Below are 11,876 nucleotides of genomic sequence, written 5' to 3'. Positions count from 1 at the left end.
TTTTGCAAAATTAGATTTTAGCTGTGCTGCTACTTGACTGATTCCAGCAGGACGCACCCGTGCTGACCACTGTCAAGAGCCTCAGTCCTGGCAACCCTGCACTTTTGTCAAGTCCCATGACCTTCTTCATAAAACTCTGGAAGAGAATGTTTTTTTCCTCTATCTTAACACAATACAATTAAGACATAATTAGTGAAAAATTAGCCAAGCAAGTGACCTCTGGGGCATAGCATAATTTTCCTGTCCTCCTGGGCTCCAAATAGCAATTGAAGAAGAATGATACCAACTATCATTCTGGAGAGACCACAGCCTTAGGAAGAGGGAGCAGAAGATGACATCTGATGCCTGGATGGCTGATGATGGCCTTCATGCCACTTCACCCCTGGAAGCTCACAATAGATGTGATAGCATCTGACTCCCACCCAAGGGTTTTGTAGAAATAACCAATTACCTTTACAATGATGTGACTGTCATTGGCATGCTCAGTAACCAGCCATCTTAGGAGGCAAAACTCACTACTACTACTGGTTCACCTGGGTGTAAACCCATTTCACACAGTCATGTGGGCTTTTCATTTTTAAGCACAAGCAAGATGTAACTCATCCATATTTCTTTATAGATCCATGTCAGGGTATTTTTATTCTATTTGAACAGCATCATTGTGGTACACAACATCCAACGAAGGGCTTGGGGGTTGCCAAAAAAAAAAAAAATAGTCAGCTGTTGTTAGCTTACTTTATTTCTTCTTCGAGTGACTTCTTTTTGGAACACTTATCACTGATCTTGGATAGGCTTGCTCTACCGGACTATTCAGAGGAAATTAATGTTAAGTGTGACAGCTAATCCCTGAGCCATTTCAGTTTTTAATATTCTACAAGTGTCATACTTTCTCAAGATTCTATTCATAAAGACAATTTTAGAGTGCTGATGTCCATGTAATTTTTATAGGCTAATGGACACTTTTCAATGTAGTAACACCTTACATTTGAACTGGCTTTGGTAGTCTTTAAAGTGCTGTCACTCATCAGTCTCTCATCTGTTCCTGTAAGGTTTCTGTGAAACGAGCAGAGGCATTTTTCCTGCCATACAGAGACGTTGCTCCTGCTGAGCAACACAGAGCTGAGTCACAGACAGTTTAAGTGCTTGTGTGACTGCTTAAGGGTCAGACCCTAACTAAAACTTCAGCTCTTCCAGTTATAGTCCAATCACCTTATCATACTTCCTAGAAAGCACATTGGATTTGGAATCAGATTTGCCTTTAAACCTGGATTTGCTACTTGTTATGTCTTGAATGCATGTCCCCTCCAAAATTCATGTTGAAACTTAAACCCCATTGCAGCGGTATCTCTAGTGGGGCCCTTTTGGGAGAAGGGATTAAGTCATGAAGGCTCTGCCTTCATGAATGGATTAGTGCCTTTTAAAAGGGCTGGAGGGAGCTAGCTTAAGCCCTGTCTGCCCTTCTGCCTTCTACCATGTGAGGGCACAGCATTCATCCCTCTAATGCGTGAGAATACAGCAAGAAGGCCCTCAGCCAGATACAGAGCCTGCTGGCCCCTTGATCTTGGACTTCCCAGACTCCAGAACTGTGAGCAGTAAGTTTCTGTTCTTTGTAAGCCACCTAGTCTCTGGTATTTTATTATAGCAGCACAAACAGACTAAGACACTACTCACTGCATTTGTGGTCACTTATTTTACTGGCTTGTTGTGAAGCTACAGTGAGGACATGAATATGAAAATGTCACCCAAATATGGACCCCTGTTCTGCTTTCCAATCTAGACAGCCTGGTCACATTGGGGGCATATGAGCACCTCCTTCGACTTCGGAAGTGATTTAATAAAGTTCCACTGTGGTCTCTGAAGCTCAGTGGTTCTCAACTGGGGAAAGGAAATGTCTCAATGTCTGAAGAGGCTTTGGGTTATCACAAATGAGGTGGGAGGCTGCAACAGGTATCTGCTAGGTAGAGGCCAGGGATGCAGCTTAATGTCCTAGAATGGATAGGATAGCCCCATAACAAAGTTTTCCAAATGCCCATAGTGCCAAGGTTGAGAATCTCTCGTCTAGAGCAGGGATTCTGAACATGAGGTCCGTGAACACATCGATGGGCCGTGAGAATCTAGAAACCCACCTTCAGTAATTACACAGTCTACTTGAGGCAAGTGTGCATTGTTCTGCGGCAAGGGTTCATGACCATCAATTGATTCTCATAGACATTTGTAGTTTCAAAGTAGCTATGATCCTTCCTCTAGCCCTGTCTTTAAGCCCAGTGAAACTACTGCTTACACCAAGGTTTGCATCTTCAAATCCTTTGGAGGAGGAGGAATGACATATCATATAAATAAAATATGATGTATTGCCCTTCACAAAGTAATGAGCATAATAAAGGAAGACGCACTGGAAGAATCTAGCAGATCATGGGCCACCAGGCAGAGCCAAGGTAGCACTGGGAGAGAAAAATGATTTCCACTCCCAATTCTGGTGTACCTTGTCCAGAGAGAGTCAGAATAATTCAGAATCGGCCAGGCTCAGTGGCTCACACCTGTAATCCCCGCACTTTGGGAGGCCGAGGCAGGTGGATTACGAGGTCAGAAGTTCAAGATCAGCCTGGTCAAGATGGTGAAACCCCATCTCTACTAAAAATACAAAAAATTAGCCAGGCATGGTGATGGGCACCTGTAATCCCAGCTACTCAGGAGGCTGAGGCAGAGAAATGCTTGAACCCGGGAGGCAGAGGTTGCAGTGAGCCGAGATCACACCACTGCACTCCAGCCTGGGCAACAGAACAAAACTCTGTGTCAAAAAAAAAAGAAAAAAAGAAAAATTAGCCGGGCATAGTGGTGTGCACCTGTAGTCCCAGCTACTCGGGAGGCTGAGGCAGGAGAATCGCTTGAACCTGGGAGGCGGAGGTTGCAGTGAGCCGAGATTGTGCCACTGCACTCCAGCCTGGGTGACAGAGCGAGACTCCATCTCAATAAAAAAAAAAAAAAAAAGAATAATTCAGAATGAGGCTTGGGAGTATCGCTGACAGTGACCTACTTGCCAGGTGAGGGAAATAAATTTTTTAGGGCAACAGTAGGCTATGATTAAATATATTTCTTCTGTGTACTTGACAATACCCTGAGAAGTTTATTTATGTTGTCTCATTTGAGGTTATGTTTCTCCTATAGGGTATGTAGCTTATTCACCCCAGATCTGGGTCTTCCTGGTTCACCAGAAGATGGAAGCCCTGCTGGAATCTGAACATTCCATTCAGGCATCCTGGCTAAAGGACTAGCAGGCAGATACCAACATGCGAAAGATTCAATCCTCTGCTACAGCAATTATTTATATATAAACTCTTCACATTATAACCATCTACGTAAATCTGATGAAGCTATAAACCCTTCCTCAGAAAACTGTTCCTAGGCCCCAAACACACCTAATATTTTTCTTTTTAAGATGGCAAGAGTTCACATTCTCTGTGATATACAAATAATTACATCTTGATTAGAGCATGCTTTTCTTTCTCTCTATTCTGTAAATTTTATTTCATAAGGTCTTGAATCAACTCTAGCCCATCTCTGGCTTCACTTTCTAAATTATCCTCCTAGATGTTTTGGCAGTTGCTGCAAAAAGGCTAGAGGAGAATAGTTCAGGCCAACTTTTAGACAGAATGCTTTATTTTAATGGCTATAGACTGTTACATTGTAATACATTTCTCTTCTCTAATTTCTATGCATTGAACATGTCCAAAATACAAATAGTTATTGCTGGTGTTAATACTCAGTTCATATTGTTTTCAGAGGTGCATGAATTCTGTGGGTGAAAATAACCTGTTCCTCTTTGTCTGTATCTGACAATTACTCAAGAAAGACCTGGAGGTAGATTATAATCCTTATTTTTAATATTATTCTGGATTATTTTGCTCCAAGTCCAAGCCTCCTTCCTGGAACATAAATGAAGTTTACTGCAAATGAGATAGTTACAAAACCTTAAAACAGACAACCTTAAGGTGAAGGTAATACGTTAGGAAAAAAATTAAAAAGCTAACCCAACCCTCATAAGGAAAATGGATAAAGCCGAGAAGCACTAATGGGTTAGAGTTTATAACCTACAGCTCATGTGGTCCAATTCTATCATTGCCCAAAGTAATCACATTGTTTTACAGCCATTCCGCTGCCTGTACCGTCTCAGTCCAGGCCCTAATTCAAGCGCCCGTGTTACAAGAGCTATTGTCAGCCACCATCGGCTCAGGAGGGAGCACTCACAGCAGCCGGCCTATTCTCTCTTTCTTTGAGTGAGTACTTCAGGGTCAAGTTTTGGCTTATTAGCTGTAACATAGTGTAGAGGGTAAGCCGTGAGGCCCTAGCTACACTGCCCACTTGTAAGCACAAACAGAAGAGACTTATTTCTCTGGAGGTAGTGATAGAACATCTGTCTTCAGAGCCAAACTCATTCAAAGACACTGAAGGAGAAACAACACATCCTCTATGAGTGCAAGCCGGTCATCCAGATGAAAGTAAGGACTCCCCACAGCACGGAAAACATAGCCATATCCTCAGATGTGTCACTAGCTGCATTTCGCCAGCTAACTTTCTCAGATGGGTCAACTCAAACTTTGCTGGTGGACTTAGACACAGACGGCTGAAAGGGTGGCCAGAGAACTGCAAGTCTTAAAGGTAATCTTTTCAACGTGTGAGGACATTTACAGTAAACAGTCTAGAAGCAGGGAAATCAGTCTAGCCACAAAATATTTGGAACAAAATAAGGTTGATTATGTTTTGGTGTACAGTAAGTGTAAACTATTGACCCTCTAAGATAATGAGAGTCAGTGTACAATTGATCAAGAATCCATACGGCATAAACAGATGACTCAGTTTGGAATTCTGAGTCTTCCATCTCTGGATGTGTGATCCAGGGCATATTATTTAACTTCTCTCTGGTTAGTTTTCTCAATTGTAAACTGGGTTGTGCACAGCATTTGTGTTATTCGCTTTGTTGAGATTTGGACCACCTCAGGACAACTTCCCTGACTTTCTAATGAGCCTCTTTTCTTCCTCCTTGACAATTAAAATATTTCTTAAAATATGGCATCACCAGTGGCCAAGGAACTGGAGACCCGAACTGACCAGCCATAGTAAGCAGAGATCATGCATGGAACCTAACAGCCCCCAAGGCCCTTCAGGGGTGCCTCTCAGCACAGTGGCATCTCTGTGGGGGACAGGTGCCCAGCCAGCATCTGCCCAGTGGGTAATCCACCCTGATCCTTACAGTTGTGCCAGGTACAAGTTTTTTGGCTTCAGTGTGACACTTGAGCCCGGCTGTCTTGATAACCACAGTCCCTTTTGCCCTTTCACGTGCCCTTGCCCCTACTTAGTGTCCGGAAGCAGTGAATGAAGGCTTTGTTGGTGCTTGTGCTTGTCTCATTCGCTGCAGCCTGGCTGATGCCGGCTCACCCCAGTGTCTGTCTCCAACAATCGCAGAGGTTAGGGGTGTTAGTTAAAGGGACCTGACACCTGAGATAGTGCCCTTCCTTGTCCCATGGGTAATGGACCAACCTAAGTGGCTGATCCCTCTTCCAGTACGTTTCAATTCACTCCTCTTAATATTTTCCACACTTAAGGTTGCATGCTCAGCTATGCCAATTAGCAGAGGCTTATAAGCTCAGGATTGAAGGCAATTGAACTGATCTGAAATGATAAAATGAATGAAAGGACAAGTAAGAACTTAACTAAAAATGTAGAATACATTCCACAGCCTTTGGAGGAATAGTTGTGCTTACCCAAAAGAACTGTTAAAAAAAATTGTGTTCTGGTTAAAATACCTTTGTATGGGAGATAGTTTTTAAGCTACCTTTAAGGTGGCAACATTGCATAATTATAAAATACATATATGTTATATATGGATATTGTACATGGTATAATATATATGCATATTATATATGGTATAATATATAATATCCATATATACATATAAATATATATACATAGCTGTGTGAGTTACTGAAATGATATACAGCTTTGCTCCATAAGCACAATCTATATTAACATGAACCACCTTTAAAAATAAAATCTAGGCTGGGTGTGGTGGCTCACACCTGTAATCCTAGCACTTTGGGAAGCTGAGGTGGGAGGATCACTTGAAGCCACAAGTTCAAGACCAGCCTGGGCAACATAGCGACCTCATCTCTATCTTAAAAAAAAAAAAAAGTACATGATTAGCTTTTGAGGATGATGTATTGTGATGACTTTTAAATGAGATAATGAATATAAAATCTATAGATTGATAGAGTTGAAATGTAAATCAAATAATTTATCAGTTTGGTACATGTTCAGAAATTATTTTTATCTTCCAAATTGGTGATAGAAAATATTTCCATTTGTTTGCAGCTAAAATATATTCTCTTAACAAGTGTATATATTCAAAAAGTCCTTGGACTGTTGAATGGATTAAGGTTTAAAATTACATCATTTAGTTTAGATGGGGGCTCTGAAAAACTAATGGGACTTATTTTGTTTCCATTACAGTGGTTTCCAAAAGACACACGTTTCATTGTAATTAATGGATTTAAGTTTTCTCCCATCAGACATTTTACCAGGCTAATAATAAGTAATAAAGTAGACTCATTTGAGTTTTCGCTTGAGGTACCTGAAGGTAATCATAAAGAGAGAGAAAAAATAGTGATATAATCCACAGACCAGATCAGAAGCCCCCAAATAGCTGAGAGTTGACTGTTTGCAAGATCCATGTCTCCTAAGTTAGAAGCTGTGTAAAAATTAGAACACATAGAACTAGCACTGAAGAGGCAGAAAAGTGCTTTTGAGGTTTGACTTTCCCCTCCCCTGAATATTTTTTTAGTTAAAAGAAAGAACATGTTATAACCTCAGGCATACCTTAGTTATAACCCAACTTGAGATGGTGTTACAATTGCCTGTACGGGTAATCTGTTTGGAATAGGATATTCTGAAAGGGCTCAAATCATTTTGTTTTTTTTCCAGTTGCTAAAATAAGTCTGATAAAATTTTAATTTTTTTGCATTAGTTGGTTTCAAAAGCCTCTTTGAGTAAAAGTGACTCAGCAGCTAAGTTAAAATATTGCAGTCTTTTTTTTTTAAAGTAAACACAATATGTCCTCAAGGAAAACAGTATTTTTCAGCAAGATATGGAGACATTAATGTTGTTTATTTTTTACATATTTGTCTCTTAATTCTCAAAGTAAGATCACAGTGACAGAGCCATTAACATAAAGGTTAAGAAGAGCCAAGAAAAACAATTGAACTGATGCTTGAACCAGTCAACCCAGGTTAGTGGGTCATTTTTGCAAGAGAGATTGAGAGTCATGAAGTATTTCTCTGACAAATTTTCAGTTCTCTGTTTTCATTCCAATTTGCTTTCTGACTTATAATAACCACAGTCTTTGGTGTTTTAAAGATCTTGACAGTTGAACATGGATTTATAGACTGCAAAGGGCTTTAGAGAAGATTCGGTCCTATCTCTATCTCACTTTACAGGTGAAGAGAGAGAGCCTGGGGAAGCAGAATCTTTACTTGAAATTGTACAAGTAGAAGCCTCCTAACTTAGCCCAGTGTTCTCCTCACCCTCAACACACACCCTGCTGTACATGCCACCACATACATGTTTAGGTATCACATTTGCATTAACTTGAACATGGGCGATGAGTTTTGTCCAATTTGTCAGAAAAGAGGGAGAGTGTGCCTCGCCTCCCCTGCACATGCTTTTTCTCAAATGCTCAGAGCTACCCACCTGCCTTCAGCCCTGCCTGACCCTACCTGGCGGCAGGAGTATGAAAGAGGCAAAGCACCTGGAGCTCTCCCCAAAGCTTTGGTAAATTACTATAGAATCGTGAATGACATAGGGACTGGAGGGGTTTCAGTGTAACCCTAAGAGTTCTTTACACTCTGGCAGCCATCTTTTACTCCTCGCCAGAAGTGGAAACAAACACATTTCTGGCAAAACAAAACAAAACAAAAAAATACCCCAAACCAAAAAACAAAAAGACAACAACAACAACAAAACAAACTTCAGAGGGCAACAGTCGAGGGGCTGCCTGTGGCAGTGGTGGAAGGTGGACTGAACTGCAGAGGGCGGGGGTCTTTCTGGGGTGACAGGAATGTGCTGCATCTTTGGGTGGTGGTGCTTTCTCAGGCATCTATAATTGTCAGAACTCATGGAATTGCACACTTTAAATGGATTCAGTTTTTGAATGTAAGTAATTTCCCAGTAAAGTTGAGTTTTAAGAAAACTCGACTGGGAGTGGCAGCTCATGCCTGTAATCTCAACACTTTGGGAGGCTGAGGCGGGAGGATTGCTTGAGTCCAGGAGTTCGAGACCAGCCTGGGCAAAATGGTGAGACCCTCATCTCTACAAAATAAATAAATAAATAAGCCAGGCATGGTGGTGGGCACCTGTGGTCCCAGCTACTCAGGAGGCTGAGGTGGGAGGATCAATCGAGCCTGGGAGGTCAAAAAGAAAACTATTGGAAATTGACACGATGGGAATCTAATGATAAAAGCTTCCCAATTATTATTTATCTTGTTATGAATAAAATAGACAGTATTATTAATACTTTATGGTTTTAATAATAGTATCCTATGGTACTTTTAAGAAAGCAAAATCACCTACCTATATGATATTGGTAGTGAAAAGTTTCTGAGTGTCAGGTTTTTTTTTTTTTTTATTTTTTGAGATGGAGTCTTGCTCTGTCCCCCAGGCTGGAGTGCAGTGGCGCGATCTCGGCTCACTGCAAGCTCCCCCTCCTGGGTTCACGCCATTCTCCTGCCTCAGCCTCCCGAGTAGCTGGGACTACAGGTGCCCGCCACCACGCCCGGCTAATTTTTTGTATTTTTAGTAGAGACGGGGTTTCACCGTGTTAGCCAGGATGGTCTCCATCTCCTGACCTCGTGATCTGCCTGCCTTGGCCTCCCAAAGTGCTGGGATTACAGGCGTGAGCCACCGCGCCCGGCCGTCAGGTACATTTTTAAATATAAGACTGTGTAAGAAAAAGGTGAATTTAACTCAAGACTTCCCTCTCCTACTCAGGAAAGGACTGGAAACTGATCTTCCTGGATGTGAGAAGCAGGAAGCCCTATCTTTTTAACTCTTTGCTGACCGGAGTGCCTACCTCAGTCCACAGGTGACAAAGAAATACTTTTTTTAAAAGTTTACTACTTTCCTCTACTTATTTTCCATTTGACCTGATATCTAAAAATATAGAGCCATGCAGTAGCCTCCCTATCTCCAGGACGGCAGATCATTAATCTACAGCTCTGGTCAACTACCTTAAGTCCACCAATTAGCTTCTATCTTTAAGCATACCATTTCAAACGGCCTCTCCCTGAGTCTCCAGGGAGGATGTCTAAATGCAGTGGCCTATTTTCATGCAACCTAATGCTCTTAAACCTGATACTATCTCTTGCACCTTGGGGTTAGGCTTCATGTGAAAGGCAGTGGAAAAGGCCTGAATACTTCTCATGTAATCCAACGGAAAGAGGGCCTCTCTCTTGGTGTATGGTGTTTCTCTGCTCCTGTGATAGAAAATGAAAGCATTACAGGCTTAATACGTTAAATGGGGAGAATGTTGCATAGCAAATAGTAAGTAAAATCTATTACGTACTTTGCCAATGCTGTTGGGTCTTTAAATAACGGAGCAGAATGCCCTCTGCAGAAGATACTGTCTGTGCGAAGTCACAGCTCCAGAAGAGCAGGGAAGACGGCCTCGCTCCCTGGCACTGCTGCCTGAGTTCCGGTCCCCTGGGCCCTGGCTTCCTCAGCTTATCTGCTGGTCTGAGCCTTCTTTCCTCCTCTCCTTGCTGGCCTCTTTTCTCCCTTAGAAGCTCTCCTGTTTACCAGTATAACTCAGGAGAATTCAGGACGGTAAGTAATTTAATGACCAGAAATTAGGAAAACAAGCTCAATTTTTCTCTCTCTGAAGCCCTTCCTCTAGGGTTATCATTGATTCTTTGTGTAATTTTCTCTCTTTGATCTGGTATATTTCTGTAAAATAAGGCAATGTTTTCTGCAGTTTTTTTCCCTAAAGATACATATTTCACCTCCATGCATAAAGAACGAAAATAAGTAGGGATGTGCCTGAGGGTGGAATGGAGATCAGAAACTGGGCAAACCTACAAATCATGGCAAACGTCATCATCCAGCTTTCTTTTTTGATGCTAGTGTTTAAGAGAGGCAGAATGATGCTGAGAGAAGCATGTGGACACTGAAGTCAGACTTGCAGGGATGTGAATTGAACTGAGTGACCTTGGGCATACACAGTGGCTTTACTAAAACTTTCTCCTCATCTGTAGGGAGGAATGATACCTGCCTTGCAAAATATAAGGCATGTAAAGCTCATAGTCAATACACAATGAAGTAAAAATATCATTAACAGGAAACTAACTGGGTTGACATTTCACAACACAACTTCTGCAGTCACTTTCCACTTTCAAATTCCATGATTCTGCTAGTTTGAAAAACAGTTTCTCCTTTTATTGAGGGAATCAATATATCATTCTGTGGACAAGAGTGAATGCCCCTTGTGGGACATGCAAATTATTATTTAAGGGAGGCATTCCAACCTGGAGGAAACAGCACAGATTTGGAGTCAAAAGACCTGGCTATGGCAAACAAAACAAAACAAACACCTCACCATATTAGCAATGTGACCTAGAAAAAAAAGGCTTAGCTTTGTTTTGTTTTGATTTTAATAATAAAATTGCTAAGGCAGGAAGATCACTTAAATCCAGTTCAAGGCCCCATCTTTACAAAAAAATAAGAAAATTAGCTGTGTGGGGTGGTTCATGCCTAAAGTCCCAGCTACTTGGAGGCTGAGGTGGGAGGATCACTTGAACCCAGGAGTTAGAGGTTGCAGTGAGCTATGATTGCACAACTCTACTCCAGCCTGAGCGACAGAGTGACACTTTACTCTCAAGAAAACTAAATTAATAAAATTAAAATAAATAAAATTATGTGTTCCTGCCTGGGTGCAGTGGCTCACACGTGTAATCCCAGCACTTTAGGAGGCTGAGGTGGGCAGATCACTTGAGGCCAGAAGTACAAGACCAGCCTGGGCAACATGGCCGAACTCCATCTGTACAAAAAAAAATACAAAAATTAGCCAGTTGTGGTGGTGGGCGCCTGTAATCCCAGCTACTTTGGAGGCTGAGGCATGAGAATCACTTGAACCCAGGAGGCACAGGTTACAATGGGCAGAGATCACGCCACTGCATTCTAGCCTGGGCAACAGAACCAGACTCTGTCTCAAAAAAAAAAAAAAAAAAAAAAGTTCCAAACCCTCTAGGTAAAAAGCCAGAATTTTGATATACAGGTTTTAAAGAACCACAAATGCTGAACCAAACAAGCACAGCTGTTTATTATTCTTTGACATCTCAACTGACAACAAATTAGAATCAGAAGCTCCCATCTGAAAGCGTAAAGAGGGATGAAAATGTCATGGAAGAACATCAGAGATTTAAAGAGAGGAGAAAAAAAGAGGTAGAAAAATGCTCATCATTGATAAAGAAAAGTGACAATGTGTGAGGCATTTGTAATAAAAATATTGGGGTAAGTAGACAAGGATTCGTCAGAGGACAAAAAGGTGTGTGGTTGAGCAAGACAAGCGGGAGGCCTGTGGAGCTGGGCCCAGTGGCACAAGTAGTGAAATTGACTAATGAGAGACTTCTTTCCTATTCACTAGAAAAAAAATTAGCAAATTGGCTGAAAGTTTGGAATTTTAAAATTTGGCTTCACAATAGAAAAACTAAACCCAACAATACTTTCTGGTTGCGAACAGTCCCAGTGATCACAGAACAGTGAACGAGGGAGAGACACAAGTGGTGGACTCAGGAAACAGCCACGCAGGCGAAGGAGCATGGTTTCCTTCCAGG

Source organism: Symphalangus syndactylus, chromosome 1 (assembly GCF_028878055.3).
Source record: "Symphalangus syndactylus isolate Jambi chromosome 1, NHGRI_mSymSyn1-v2.1_pri, whole genome shotgun sequence".
In the NCBI taxonomy this organism is placed as follows: domain Eukaryota; kingdom Metazoa; phylum Chordata; class Mammalia; order Primates; family Hylobatidae; genus Symphalangus; species Symphalangus syndactylus.
The sequence above is the reverse complement of the archived record's forward strand: the minus strand, read 5'-3'. Positions refer to the sequence as shown.